This window comes from Sarcophilus harrisii, chromosome 1 (assembly GCF_902635505.1).
Source record: "Sarcophilus harrisii chromosome 1, mSarHar1.11, whole genome shotgun sequence".
NCBI classification, from domain to species: domain Eukaryota; kingdom Metazoa; phylum Chordata; class Mammalia; order Dasyuromorphia; family Dasyuridae; genus Sarcophilus; species Sarcophilus harrisii.
This window is the reverse complement of record NC_045426.1, coordinates 318,821,295-318,836,625: the sequence shown is the minus strand read 5'-3', so window position 1 is coordinate 318,836,625 and position 15,331 is coordinate 318,821,295. Positions and strand designations below refer to the sequence as shown.

The following is a 15,331-nucleotide window of genomic DNA, read 5'->3' as shown; positions in this document are numbered from 1 at the left end:
TGGAGATCTCAGCCTAAATTACAGATGTTTTGGCTCAGTTAATAATAAACTGTTCTTTAGCCTATTTTTAAATTTTAGTTCATGAAGTAATAGGAAAATATAGCAACCTTACAGTACATGCCTTAGTTTCAAACCCTGTTCTCATATTTTACATTTTCTGATTTTGGCTTTGGCTATAAATGGGGTTAGCTGGAAGCTGATTAATGAAAAATCATCTGTGTCTTTCCCTTTTCATAATTTACCTTTGATACTCTCTCTGCTCTGTGCCAAGTCCTGTGGAATTTATGGAAGTTCTCTTCTGTACCCACCCTAAGTTCTCCACTCAGAGACTTTCTCTTTCTAACCTTGAAGTCTCTCATGACCTTCACTGCTGATCACAGCATGGTTCAGTGGAAAGATCATTGTTTTGGAATTACAATAACAATAATCCTAGTTCTTTCCCTAATTACCTATATAATGTTGACAATCTTTTCATGTTTCCAAGCCTCAATTTTCTTTCATCTGTAAAATAAGGTGTTTGGACTAGATGCTTTCTAGAGGATCTTCTAGTTCTAAATCTATGATCCTACATACGCTATTTTCTTGACTGACATTGTATGCTTCCCCCCCCCCCCCCTTCTCTTCCACCCTCCCCAGATACCAAGAGTTTGCCCAAATCATATTCTTCTCAGTTAGTTTTACATTTTCTATTTCTCATTTCTTCAGAGATGTCCAGATCAGAGATTAGCTAAAACTAGTTTCTCCCATTTAATAAAGATACTAAGGCCCAGACATGTACAGTGGTCCATTTAAAAGGTCATCCAAGAAAGAAGTATCAGACCTGGGATTTGAATACAGGTCCTTTGAGTAAAAAATTCCATGGTCTATCTATTTTTTCTTTTTAATAGTTATTTTTTTCAAATACATGTAAAGATAGTTTTCACCATTCATTTTTGTAAAACTTTGTGTTCCAAATTTTTCTCCTTCTGTTTCATATTTCCCCTTTCCTCAAGAGAATAAGCAATATGATATAGATTAAGTTTTTAAAACATATTTCCATATTTATCATGTTGTATGAGAAAAATCAGATCAATCAAAAGGGAAAAAAATAAGAAAAAAAACACAAGCAAACAACAACCACAACAGCAAGAACAAAAGATGAAAATACTATGCTGTGATCCACTTTCAGTCTCAATAATTCTCTCTTTGGATGTAGATGGCATTTTCCATCCCAAGTCTATTAGAAGTGTATTGAACCACCACATTGTTGAAAAGAACCAAGTCCATCATAGTTGTTCATCACATAATCCTATTACTGTATACAATGTTTTCCTGGTTCTGCTCGCTTCACTCAGCATCAATTAATATGTCTTCCAGGCTTTTCTGAAACCAGCATGCATATCATTTCTTACAGAGCAATAATAATCCATTACATTCATATACTATAACTTATTCAACCATTCCCCAACTGATGGACATCCACTCAATTTCATAATATATCCATTAATCCTTATTTCCACATCTGTTTCCTAAAGTTAAAATGAGCCAATTGAACAAACAAAATTCCCTACAATGACAGAGGGTCAAAAGAGAACCATAGAGTCCTTCTTTTCCTCTCAGATAAAATGTGCATTGTAACAAAAACTTTCCAGCAGAGCTGGGACAGGATATTTATGCATCTCAGGCAAGATCTGTGGACTTTACTCTTCCTCACCTTCATATTTGAAAAACTAGACCTCGTATCCATCAGAGTTTTTAAGCTTTCTCTGTAACACCTTTGATGTATCACAAAATAATTATGTGTCACAGAGAAGGATTTCCTATCTTTTAAAATACAGGTATTAATTAGAAACTTATCTCTGCGTAGCTCTCCTATTGTATTGCATCTTTGGTGCCTGTCTGCTTTTTCTTTATTCTTTCCCACCATCTCTTTTCCAATAAATCCTGTTTTCTTATTACATGGCCAAAGCATTTAGGCTTCCACTTTGATATTTAACCTTCCAGTGACTAACCTGAATTAATTTGTTGAAGTATTGACTGATTTGATCTCCTTGCTGTCCAAAAGACTCTCAAAAGTCTTCTCCAGCATTACAATTCTAAAGTATCAATTCTATGGTATTCAGTTTTCCTTATAGTCCAACTCTCACAGTCATACATTGCTACTGGAAAAACCAGAGATTTGATATATTGAACTTTGTTGACAAGGTGATATCTCTGCTTTTTACTATGTTGTCTAGATATTCCATAGATTTTCTTACAAGGAGCAAACATCTTCTAATTTCATGGCTGCAGTTGCCATGTGCAGTGATCTATGAACTCAGGAATATAAGATCTGACACAGCTTTCATTTCCTCTCCTATTTGCTAGGAAGTGATGGGATTAGTGGCCAAGAATTCAGTTTTTTTTTTTTTATGTTAAGCTTCAGGTCAACTTTTACATTTTTTTCTTTCACCCTTATCAAGAGACTTCTTAATTCTTCTTCCCTTTCTGCCATCAGAGTAGTATTGGCTGCATATCTGAGAAAGGGGGAAGGCAAAGAATGAGATGGATCATGGAAGCAACAAACAGGAACTTGGACAGACTTCAAGAGATGGGAAAATCTATTTCTCCTCCTCTCCAAGGCTAAGGTAAAGATACCTGAGATATAATTTGTATTTTTTCCACTTGTAGGGTTTTTCATTCATTATCTCTTCTCTCCCTCCCCCACATTTTCATCTATAATATAGTGAAGTTTATCTGAGAGGAAAACAAGTCTCTAGATAACTTGGAATGAGATACAGCTAAGGTAGATAATTCCAAGAGCACTTGTTAATGTAAGTGGTCTTCTCTCATATATTAAATCTCTCCCCCAGTCTTTTCTCTCTCCTTTCTTTTCCTAGAGAAGTTTTATTTCACTTTATAAAGTGATTACAGGTAGCAATGGTGGATACATGAGAAGAAAAATTTCTGATTCTAAACAAATTTACTTATTTAAGGAACAAAATTAAGAAAGGCTTAAGGAATTTAAAATTCAATTAGAACTCATGGAAAACAGCATTTTGACATCCCACCTAACACTTGAGGTTTCTTCTATATTCCAGTTTGACTTCAAAGACAGAAAAGCTAATGTGAAAGTAAGTGAAGAGAGTTTATAAGAAAGCATTTGGCATTTCTAAGTCTTTGTCCTTTCTCTTTTGTGGCAAGTTTGGTTTTGGGGAGGGATTTTTTTTTCCTGTGGCAGTTTTTACAATCTGTGATTGCTGTAGCTTGAGAGTACTTTGATTTTTCTGATTAAACTGCTTTGCTTACTACAACCTAAAGCCCTCCAAATCTGTCCACAATTAGATTTAAAATCAAAAAGGTTTATGAGGGAAAGAGAAGAGAATAAGTATTTACATAGCTCATACTATGTGCCAGGCACTGTGCTAAAGACTTATAAATATTATCTCAATTGAATCTCATAACAGCCCTGTAAGCTATTATTATTTTCCTCCTTATTTTATAATGGAAGAAATTGAGGTGAATAGATGTTAGGTGACTTGTTCAGGATTATGGAGCTAGCTAACTGACTCCCAACCTAGCACTCTATTCACTAAACCACCTAACTGCTTATTATTAAGTCCCTGAGACCACATGAATGGTCATATCCTGATGACTTACCAACTAGATGTATTTTTGGATGGAGATAGTGGAGCCTCAATCAGAGTAGCTAAGTACACTGTGGCCTTATTGTATATCCTTGCTATCTTTGGTTCAATATCTCACAAGTGCTTCTTTTTGTCCTAACATTACACCTGAACTAAAAAGGTATTGGAGTTAAGGTGGGAGACAGAGCCATACTATTAGAAGGCAGATTTTCAGGAAAGCAAAGTTAAGTACACTGTTGTTCCCCACTTAAAGTCATCCCCCTTTAGTAAAAACAAAACAAAACAAAACAAACTCAAAGACCTAAAAGGAAGCTTAAAGACATCATTTTAATGCATTTTATGTAGAAATAAAAAAGAAAAAATAGATGACAAGGAATTGCAAACACACAGCTGTTTCAGAGAAATGCCATTAGAAATGCCAATACATTGCTGAGGGATAAGCATTTCTCCCCTCCTCACTCTCTCCACCCTTCCCATGTTGTTAAACTTTATTTGGTTATCTTCAGCTCTCAAATTTCCAGCCATTTCTATTAATGCCTCATTTTTTTTTTTTTAATGATGAATGCAACAAAAGTGGAAAGGAAGCATTAAAAAAAACAAAAAAAAAAAAACAAGTTCCACTTGATACACAAACCTGAGTATCATTGGCTTCTTTGTGGTTATGGGAAATTCTTCTAATTCTATCCAGAATCCTATCATGGGAATATGGAAACCATGTTTAGGCAGAACTATTCTACTGAAAAGTCAGATTTTTTTCTCTTCCCTATTTATTTTGTTCCTCCACATATAAGAAGCAGTCTGGTGCAATGGAACACATACTACATTTGGAGTCAGAGGGCTTGGCTTTGTATGCCAAATTGGTCTTTTTTTCTTTTGTCCTGACTGTGGGGGAGTGAACTTACCCCTCAGGATCTTGATTTATTTTTCTGCAAAATGAAAAGATTTGCATCTTCTCTTTCATCTCTAAAATTATGATACTATATGATATATGTGTATGTGTACATGTGTAAGAGAGAAAAAGAGAAAAGGAGAGAAGGAAAGAAAGAAGAGAATGGAGGAAAAAGGAGATGGAGAGAGATATACAGAGAGAGTATGTCAGTCAACAGACATTTACTATGGGCCAGGTATTGTGCTTAGAGGAAGGTAGTGGCTCAATGGATGGAGTGCTGGGTCTGGAATCAGAAAGTCCTGAGTTCAAATGTGGCCTCAGACAGTCATTAGCTGTGTGATCCTGGGAAAGTCATTTAACCCTGTAATCCACTGGAAAAGGAAATGGCAAATCACACCAAAACTTCATGGACAAAATTGGCATGTTATGGTCCAGGTCATAAAGAGCCAGATTGAGCTAAAGGACTGAACCACGATAACCAGGTAGAGTGCTAGGATACAAATGAAAGTGAAAAGAAAACCAGCCCTGTCCTCAAAGAGTTTACATTCTAAAAGGGGAAGACAACTGTAAAAGGCAGATGAGTCAGGAGAGGAAGAAAGCTGGTTCCTCCTCAAAACAGAGGTCTAGGGAGAAACTCACCAGTGGAGAAGGTGGCTAAGAGTTAACAATGGTGGTTTAGTTAAAGCTTTAATGCTCCAAATCTATGCTCTTAGAGAGAAAGAGCATGAAGGGAATAAGCACTTATAGATAACCAATTATGAGCCAGATATTGTGCTAACCACTTTTTACAAACATTATCTTGTCTGATTCTCACAACAATGAAGCTAAATAGGTGCTATTGCTAACCTCATTTTACAATTGGTAACTAGGGGCAACTAGGTGGCACAGTGGGTAGTGCTTCAGAGCCGCAAGTTGTGTGACCTTGGGCAAGTCACTTAATGATATTTGACTCAGTTTCCTCATCAGTAAAATAAGCTGGAGAAAGAGACGGCAAATCATTCCAGTGTTTGCCAAGAAAACTCCAAATGGAGTTATGAGTTATGAAGAATCAGCATGAATGAACAATATAACACAAAGGAAACTAAGGCAATCAGATGATGAGGTCTTGTGTCAGGGATTGCCAAAGAAAGTCTGAAGTACTGATAAGATTACTCCTTGAAGCAAGCAGGGAAGGGCACTGATGGGATCAACTCAACCTTATAGTCTCACCCCTTGTAGGGGTCTTGGATAGCCCCGTTTTACTGTATCTAGTCAGAAAGTCAAGTTATGTCAGACCCCTGAGGTTAATTTTCCCTATGCCATCTTTGCTGAATCCCTTTTGATTAGCCCACCATGGTATTCTGCCTTATAGTGCCTTTCTTTCTATATCCCCCTCCTCCATGCCTCATGATATCTTTATCCTTTCGTAGAGCTAACTGACTCTTTTAGAGTACTAAACTCCTTTATAGATTTAGCCTGTCAGTCAATGATCTACTTCTTCATGAAGCATTTCCTTTCTCCTGGTTCATTGTGAATTCCACTAAGGAACCTGTCTTTCCCCCTGTTAATTGTGAAAAACCCCTTTCCTTGCTAACTTTATGTTTTCCCAAATCTATTTCACATTTAACATTCCTGGTGTCTATTAGATCTCTTCATATTGTCTTTAACTTCTTCTTGTAAATAAACCTACTTTTTGGCAAAGAAAAATGACTGAACCCCAACATTTGGTGCCTTCGCCAATCTCATCATTTAGTGCATTGTTCACATCAATCCCATCAAAGAAGTTAAGTGAATTGATCATACAACTAGTTGTCTGAGACAAAACTTAAATGCTGACTCCAGCCCAGATCTCTATCCACCATACTACTAACTTCCTTGAAGCATACCATGATCCGTTCTCATGATTATGAGTTTTTCTAAGGCCCCTTCCAATTCTGATTCATAAATTTATTTCATATCCATGAATATTATGTCCAAGAAAAGTAACAGATTCCTTTGAATTTCAGAGGAGGGCTTTTCCTTTGATTTTAGGAAATATACTTTTGGAGTTGTTCCTCTGTCACAGAATCTGAATAGTCTTGTGAGTTTCCCTTCCTGACACTTTCAAAAGCTCTCATTTCCCTCTCGTATTTTTGTAAAGTTTTGCAAAGTTCTTGTCACTTAGTGAATCAAACAGCTATAGAGCAACCACAGCTTGAGATGGTTAAGAGCAGGAGATTCTCTGAGCTTTGATTTTTTTCTTTCAGAGAAATTGCTAATAAATTACAGCGTTTGTCAGTACCAGCCCAGTAATAATAATAATTCACATTTAAAGTGTCTTAACTTTTCAAGACTTTTGTTTTCTGATCTATAAATTTTGGGGGATGAATTGTAATAATGGAAAGGGTGTCTTAGCTGAAAATTAGTGTCCTGGAGGCTGTTGTAACCAGGAATAGATTGACGACTCAGAAAGATGTCAAGTTTTTTGTTTTTGAGTAATCTCAGATGTAACCAAGGACTTCAAACTATATAATCTAAACACATCCAGAATACAAATATATATATATATAAATCCTACAATAATACAAACTGTTATAACTTTAGAAGGAATATACCAAGAGCTTAGGGATCAGTCAGGAAAGGTTCACATAGAAATTGTTTCTGGTTGAAACCTGTGAGATTTCTCACAAAGAAGAACCAGGGTCTCCATAGGTAGAACCAAAGACATAGTGCATTCCAGGCATGGGTCCAACATCATGTATGAGGAAGAGGAAAGAGACCAACTTGGCTAGACACAGTGTTCTTGAAGGAGAATGATGTACAATGAGATAGAAGAGGCAGGTTAGGACCTGATTGTGTAGGTGTAGGGCTTAAAGCAGATGAATTTACTTTTGATCCTAGAGATAGTAGGGACATCCTGCAGTTTATTGAGGAGGGGAATGACAAGGTCAGAGCTCTACTCCAGACAAATCACTTCAGCAGTTTTGGGAAGAATGGATTGAGATGGAAGAGATTTGAGACAGAGGAAACAACTTGGAGGCCTTTGGTCATTTGGAGGCAGCTGTGGTCAATGAAATATCTAGCTAGACGAGAATCTTACTTGGCTTTCACATAAAGCTATAATTTAAACCAATAGCATAAACAACATTGTTAACATACTCTAATTTTAGAGGTTTTTGTTTTAATTGTAGGCATTACTCCTCTTTGTTGTTCAGTCCTTTTTAACTCTTTGTGACTCTATCTAGAGTTTTCTTGGCAAAAATATCAGAGTGGTTTGCCTTTTCTCTAGCTCATTTTATTTACAAATGAGGAAAATGAGGCAAAATGAATTAAGTGACTTGCTGAGCTAGTTTGGAAATATCTGAGGCTGGATTTGAACTCAGATGTTCCTGATTCTAAATTCAGTGTTCTGTCATCTAGCTGTCCTATATAAATGTACCTTCTTATTATAATACTAATTATAATTACAATGTAGCTGATGATTCAGTGGATAGAGAACTGGGTCTGAAGTCAAAAAGTAAAAAAAAAAACCCTCAGGCTCAAATCCAGCCTAGGACAATTCCTAGCTATGTGACCCTCAGCAAGTCACTTTACCTCTGATTATCTAACAAAAAGGAGCCACTGGATCCCTGAGAGAAGGAAATAGCAAATCATTGTAGTATCTTTACCAAGAAAACTTTATTGACAATATGGTTCATGGGATCATAAAGAGTCAGACACTACTGAATGAATAACAGCAAAAAATGACAATTACTATTTAAATCTGTTATTTAAATGCTAGCTTGGTTAACTTTGGAGAGGCTCATAATCAGATTATGAAGGTAAAACACAGATTATAAGGACTTTTTCATTTAAAAAAAATCTCTAAAGAATGTTTACTAAGTCATGACAGAGCTGTAATTTACAGGGATGTTGACAGTATTAAAATCACACATTCTTGAAGAAAATATAGATGTGATTAGAACAATTAACATTTATCACAATTTAAAGTTAACAGAGCACTTTATATACATGGTTTCAATCTCATGAGGTTGGGAATATTATTCTTCCTGTTATATAGATACGGAAACTGAGGTTCAGAAAAGTAAAATGAGTAATTGTTGGTCAATTGGCTAATAAGTATCTAAAAGGGATTTTTGAATCCATTTCTTTCCTTACAGATTATAGACCTTTTTTCACATGTTGCTTCAACAATTTGGAAGCAAATGTTGGTTTCCAAGAAGTAAAATGTTCAAGGACCTACATTTGAAGCCAAGATAGATGGTTTTTCTTGTTATTTTCCTAGCTCAGTCTTACCAGTGGACTCAGATGACTGGAGGAGTAAAGCTGATGGCTTTGCACAACCCTGTCTCACTTAAATTCAATCCCCTTGCCAGTCAATACTCCTAAATCATTGGTCCTCTTTGAAAATGCAGGACAAACAATAACAACAATCCCTGGAAAAGATAGTTCTTAACTGGGTCATGGGTGACTTGTCATCTTTAATAGGTCTACTGATTTGTTTTCCTTAATATAAGAGGTTTCTTACAATACTTAACACTTGTTTCAAAGTTAGTTTTTTCATCTCCATGTGCTGTATTACTAATTCCTTAGTTTATCATTCTTTTTTTTTCCCCATCCGTTCTCAGAGAAGTAGTCATTAGCAAAACTCAATTTGAAGTAAAATGGGAAAGCCAGTATGACTTGGTAAAAATATAAATTAGAAAATTAAACAATAACAAAGTTTTATTAATTTATTTACTTTATTACTTTCATGTAAATTATATATAACATTACAAAGTAATAATCAAATGGGACAAATATGTGAAATGAGAAAGTTGATAAAATATTACAATTCACAATGTTTACATTATATAATGAGGATTTGTGAACATTTAGGTCTTAAATTATACAATAATTATCAGAATGAAAAGGTGAAGGTTTCTGGAAGAAATTCTCAATCTCTTCTGTGTTTGATGAGGGCTACTGATTTTAGACTACATTTTCTTAATTTAAAAGTATAATCTGAAAATTCATAGAGGAAAAAAATTCACTTATTACCTGCATGATTTTGAGAAAATAGTAATTTCTCTGGTCCTCAGTTTTTGCATTTGTATATGAGAACAGTTGAATTAGATGACTTCTAAGTTCCCTTATTATTCCAAATTTACAATCCTTTTAAAATTATTTTTCCAATTATATTTGGAATCAATTTTTGACATTCATATACAAATTTTTTGAATCCCAATTCTTTTCCTTCTTCCCTTTCCCTCCTCATTAACAAGACAACTAATTTGATAAAGGTTATATATGTGTAATCATGTAAAGCTTTTATTTCTATATTAGTCATGTTGGGAAAGAAAACACAAACAAAAAAAACAAAAAACAAAAACAAAACCCAAGAAAAACAAAGAAAGTATTTTTTTAAAGTATGCTTTCCAGATTCCATTGGTTCTTTCTTTGGAAGTAAATAGTATTTTTCATCATAACTTATTTGACACTGTCTTAGATTGCTGCATTGCTAAGAAGAGCTTAATCATTCACAGTTGATCATTGTACAATATTGATGTTGCAATATTCTGATGGTTCTGCTCACTTCACTTTGCATCTGTTTATATAAGTTCAGTTTTGCTGAAAGCACCCTGCCCATCATTTCTTATAAGACAATAGAATTCTATTAAAATCATATACCACAAGTTGTTCAACCAATCCTCAATTGATGGGTATCCCCTCAATTTCCAATTCTTTTTCACCATAAAAAGAGCTAGCATAAAATGATCTGTACTTATAGTTCCTTTTCCTTTCCTTTTTAAAAAACCTCCCTGGGATATAGATCTAGTAGTTTTGCTGAAACAAGGGGTATGAAAAATGTTATAACTCTTTGGACATTGTTCCAAATTGCTTTCCAGAACAATTGAATCAGTTTATAACTCCACTAATAATCCATTAATGTTTCAGTATTCCCATCTCTTCTCCAACATTTATTTTTCTTTTTTGTCATATCAACCAATCTAATAGGTATGATAGAGTTGTCTTAATTTGCATTTCTTTAATCAATGGTGATTTAGAGCATATTTTCATATGACTGTAGATAACTTGGATTCTTAATCTGAAAACTGTCTGTTCATTTCCTTTGACTATTTATCAATTGGGGAAGAGTTGTGTGTGTGTTTTTTTTAAACTTATGAATGACCTTTCTGATTTATCACAAATTCTCAAAGAGTAGGGTCAAAATTAAATAGGTCTTTACCCATTATATAAGTGTTTTAGCTTTGGTTTGGACTTCACCCATTCTGAAACTGATTGGAAAGCTTTCCTTAAAGCATCTGTTTTATTATTCATATGCTTTTAATAGCATCTCAGTGATTGTTTTTCAGATGTGCCCTAACTTAAGTTAATGCTGAAGAGATTCCAAGCAGTTCCCCTCTTAAAATTTTAACTAGAGAAAGAGTTGAGAGACACTGCAAGTTTTCTTGGGCAACACTGATATTATGTCAAAATAAAAATGGGTACCATTTCCCATGTTAATTTACAAATTTAATCTAGTCACAAATGTTTTAGATTCTTGCAAAAATATCAGACTTAGTCACTGACTGCAGTAAATTTAAGTAACTCATTTTTTCCTCTTGTCACACTTTGGACTGTGAATACAAGACACTGTAAGAACAAAAGTGAGAGATTCACCATCCTGTACTCTGCTTTTCCAAGCAGAGGGAATTATTGCTTGTTGAGAAACAACAAATTGAAATAAAGATAGTGGGAAATAAAAATACAAATACAATGGACACAGAAGCCAATAAGGTCTAGTGTACTGGTCCCAAATTGTTAATCTTCACTTGGCAGTGGAGAGGCCACAGGATTTGAAATGAAGAAGATGAGTTCAAATCCCATTTCAGACATCTTTCTCACTCTGGGTCCCTCAGATTAACTTTTCGGCACCTCATTTTCCTCATTTACAAAATAAGAAAGCTAAACTTGATGGCCTCTAAGTTTCCTTCCAATTCTAAATTTATGATATTAGAATCTGGATTCAAATTAGTAGGTAGGTAAAAAGTTACAGAATTTTGAGAAAAATAGTGAGATGTGACAGCTGATGGGGAGTAATGAGAAAATGTTAGCCTGCCAATTACTTGAGAACTGGTGACATGATTTGTATGTACGTGTAAAGCAATATGAAAAAATGCTTTTGGTCCATGCTTATTTAACTGACCTAGATGGGCTCCTTAGGAGCATTATTGTTTGATTGAAAGAAACCTGGATTGTACTGAGGACTTGTCCACTGAGTCAGTGAGTGATCTTTGAGAAGTTACTAATTTTTCTGGCCCAAGTTTTTCCATATGTGAAACAGAAATAGAATCACAGATTTTTAGAACTAGAAGGAAATTTAAAGGTCATTTAGTACCTTCAATTCATTTCATAGATGAAGAAATTGAGATTGTGGACAAAGCAATTCTCCTTTGTAAAGCATGGAACCATCCTTCAAGTTCTTATCTTTTCTAGTGTAAATTATGAATCTATTGCTAAGAATGGTTTACATTTTTATAGGAAAGGCCCAGATTTTAATATTTATAGCAAAGCTTAGAGAATGAAACATGGATGTAATGTGATCTTTAAAACTGGTGAGAAAACCTGTCAAAACACAAAACAAAACATCCCTAAAATCTCAATTCCTAGGCGAGGCTAAGGTTGGCAGATTGCCTGAATTTATATGGACTGAGTTGCAATAAGGAGAATTTTTAAAAATTGAAAATAAAAATAAAGCAGACTTTATTTTAAAAATAAATATAATGCTATCGGTTTTGGATAGTAAAGTGGGGCTTAATTATTAATATGTCACTAATGCCATCATATGAAATGGCATTACCAGGGGTAGATACAAGAAGGGTAAATTTTAAATTGAGTGTTTATACTAAGTATGCTGAACCCCCAGGAGTATAGGAAGACACTAATCTAGATCTGGTCAAAGCTTCAATGGCAATTAAACTTTGAGTCAGACAATGGATGGCCACTGCAATTGCAATCTGATTGAAGTACGGAAATCAATGCCAACCCCTCCATCTGAACCCCCTACCAAAAACCCAAAACAAAACAAAAAAGATAGAAATTAAAAAGAGTAGAGTAGAGAAATTTTTGCTATTGTTGTTATTATTATTATTCAGACTGGTGATGTCAAAATGTCATGGGTAGAAGAAAAATCTCAGTGTGGTAACTTTTTCTACTAATACAGAACAGCAACTACATCATATCATTTATAGTTTTAGAAATTGCCTGGAACACTGACTAATTAAATGATTAGTCTCTGGTCACATAGCCAGCATGTGGCTGAGACAGGATTTGAATCCAGGTTTTCCTAGACATCAAATCAAGTTTTAAGTTTTGTATCCCAGATGACCAACCAGCTAGTAACTCAGGTCCTTATCATTTGCCTACTACTATTAACCTGGTCTTCTCTGCCTGGACCAGATGAGAATACTGGTCCTGTGATCTAGACCTCCAGTCTTAGTTGTTCCTGAATCCGTGCCCAACCCTGGAGAAATTGATCTACTCATCTTTGGAGTACCTATCCTAGGACCCAAGCTAGCTGAGTGGTGACTGAGTGTATGCAAACTGACCCAATTAATAGATGATATCTACTGACAAGTCTTAGATGCTAAGTCTTGCTTCAGCTTCCCTTCCCATTTAACCATTCATTTTACTACTTGCCTTCTCCATTGCCTGCACTTCTTCCTATATCACCAGAACAAAGTCCTCTTCTCTGTATGCATTGTTTTCTCCTATTAGAATTGATACTCTTAAGGGTAAAAGCCACTTCTATTTTATCTTTGTATCCCTAATTTAGCACGGTGCCTGGCAGACAGGAAACATTTGAGAAGTGATTTGCCCAGAGTCACTCAATTAGGAAATGTCAAGTGTCTGAGCAGAATTTGAACTCAGGTCCTCCTGACTGTAGGGACAGTGTTAAGAAATGCTTTATTTATTTTTCTGTTTGTCTGTTTTTATTCATTCATTCATTCATTTGTTTGTTTATCTATCTGTCTGTCTGTTTCTGATTCCACAGCTAACCCTCTCTCTATTGTTCTGGGCTTTTTCTCTACAGGGACTTTAAATTGGAAATATTAGTACTTACATTGCCATCCTCAAAAGGTTATTATGAAAAAATATCTCATGGCTTTCATCTAACATTAAATTGTATAATTCATCTATATATTTAAGTTAGCACTGCTTTCTGTTTTTCTTTGAACTGAATTTGTGATTTCATGTATATGAAAAAGTCCTAGGGAGAAAATAACATCTTCCACTGCAGAACAGCAAGAATTCTGCCTAGGGGGTAATAAAGGACTGAATGATTCACCTAAGGTCATGTAGCCAACTTGGGACAGTGTTCTTCAGGTCATTTTGACTCTGAGACTTTTTCTCTAACCACTATAGAAGGCTTCTCCACACATCATCATCGTCATCATCATCATCATCATCATTATCATCATCACCATCATCATCCTTTATCAATAAATATCAATAAATTTATCAATAAATTCCTTTATCAATAAATAATTCCAGCATCTGAGAATCAAGAGAACAAGATTTGCAGATTCCAGATTCAACTTTGACAACTGAGAGATTTTCAGAAAGAAGAAAACAAGAAAAGTTTCTTCAGTGTAGTTATTTATAGACTAACATAGTGATAGATCCTGAGAGCAATATTAAAGAAGTGTAAGACATTGCTGGCTACTAACAACAACAATAACAACAACACATAAAGCACTTTAAGGTTTGCAAAGCATATGATATATACTAACTCAAACCTAAAGAACTGTCAGTCTAGATAGAAAGACAAAACTAAGGAGTTAACATTAAGGATGCATCCAAAGCAAGATATAATTAAATGGTATATATATGGTTGTAAAATTTCAGAGGAGTAAATTCTTAAGGGCTGTAATAGTCAGAGGAAGCTACATTTTGGAATTGAGGCTTAAATTGAAACTTAACATGTCTATATCTATCTTTGAAAATATAAAATAGGGAAACTAATGTCTATCCTATGTCACTGAGTTTCAATGAAGATCAAATGAGATGATTTTTGTGAAAATATGAAGGTGAGTTTTTTGTGTTTTTTGTTTTTGGTACCAGATCTGAGATTTCATTCATTTTTTTGGATCAGACCTATAAGAAAACTCCTTCTACCAATTCAAATTGTCTTTTTTTTAGTATGTATGTGTGTGTGTATATATATTATATATCTGTATATACATACTGATATTTATGCATATGTATTTATATATGTATATATTATATATATATATATATATATATATATATATACCAGTTCCTTCCCAGGGTATGGATAGGATTTTTCATCATAAGTCTTTCAGAGCATTTGTGGATGATTGTACTACTGAAAATAGCAAAGTCATTTACAGTTGGTCATCTCAGAACATTGCTTTTACTTTGTATATAGTACATTTCACCTTTCTTGAGTTCATGAAGAACTTTTCAGGTTTATTCTGAGAGCATCATGCTCATCATTTCCCATAAAACAATAATATTCCCTCATAATCACACACTATAAATTTTAGCCATCCCCCAATTGATGAGCATTCCATCAATTTCCAATTCTCTGCCCTGAAAAGAGAGATGGTATAAATATTTTAGTATTTTTAGTTCTTTTTGTTTTTTTTCAATCTCTTTTGGGATCCATGCCTAATAGTGGTATTGTTACATCAAAGGATATGCATGAATTTATAGCCCTTTGGACATAGATTATATCTTTTAGATCATTTATCAATTGGGGCAAGATTCTTTTTTTAAAAATAAATTTGACTCAGTTTCCTTTGTTTGACAAATGGGCTTTATCAGAGAAATTTGCTTCAAAATTCTTTTTTTTACAATTACTATTGCTAAC

The 15,331-nt window shown here is 34.5% G+C and overlaps 1 long non-coding RNA gene across 1 annotated transcript in view; it reads left to right on the top strand.

The window, feature by feature from the left end:
• Positions 1 to 15,331, top strand: part of LOC116420462 — a 208,410-nt gene that overhangs the window by 149,727 nt on the left and 43,352 nt on the right. The window contains exon 5 of the long non-coding RNA XR_004230791.1: positions 2,477 to 2,606. This is a non-coding gene — a long non-coding RNA (uncharacterized LOC116420462). The remainder of the gene's footprint in view (positions 1 to 2,476; positions 2,607 to 15,331) is intronic.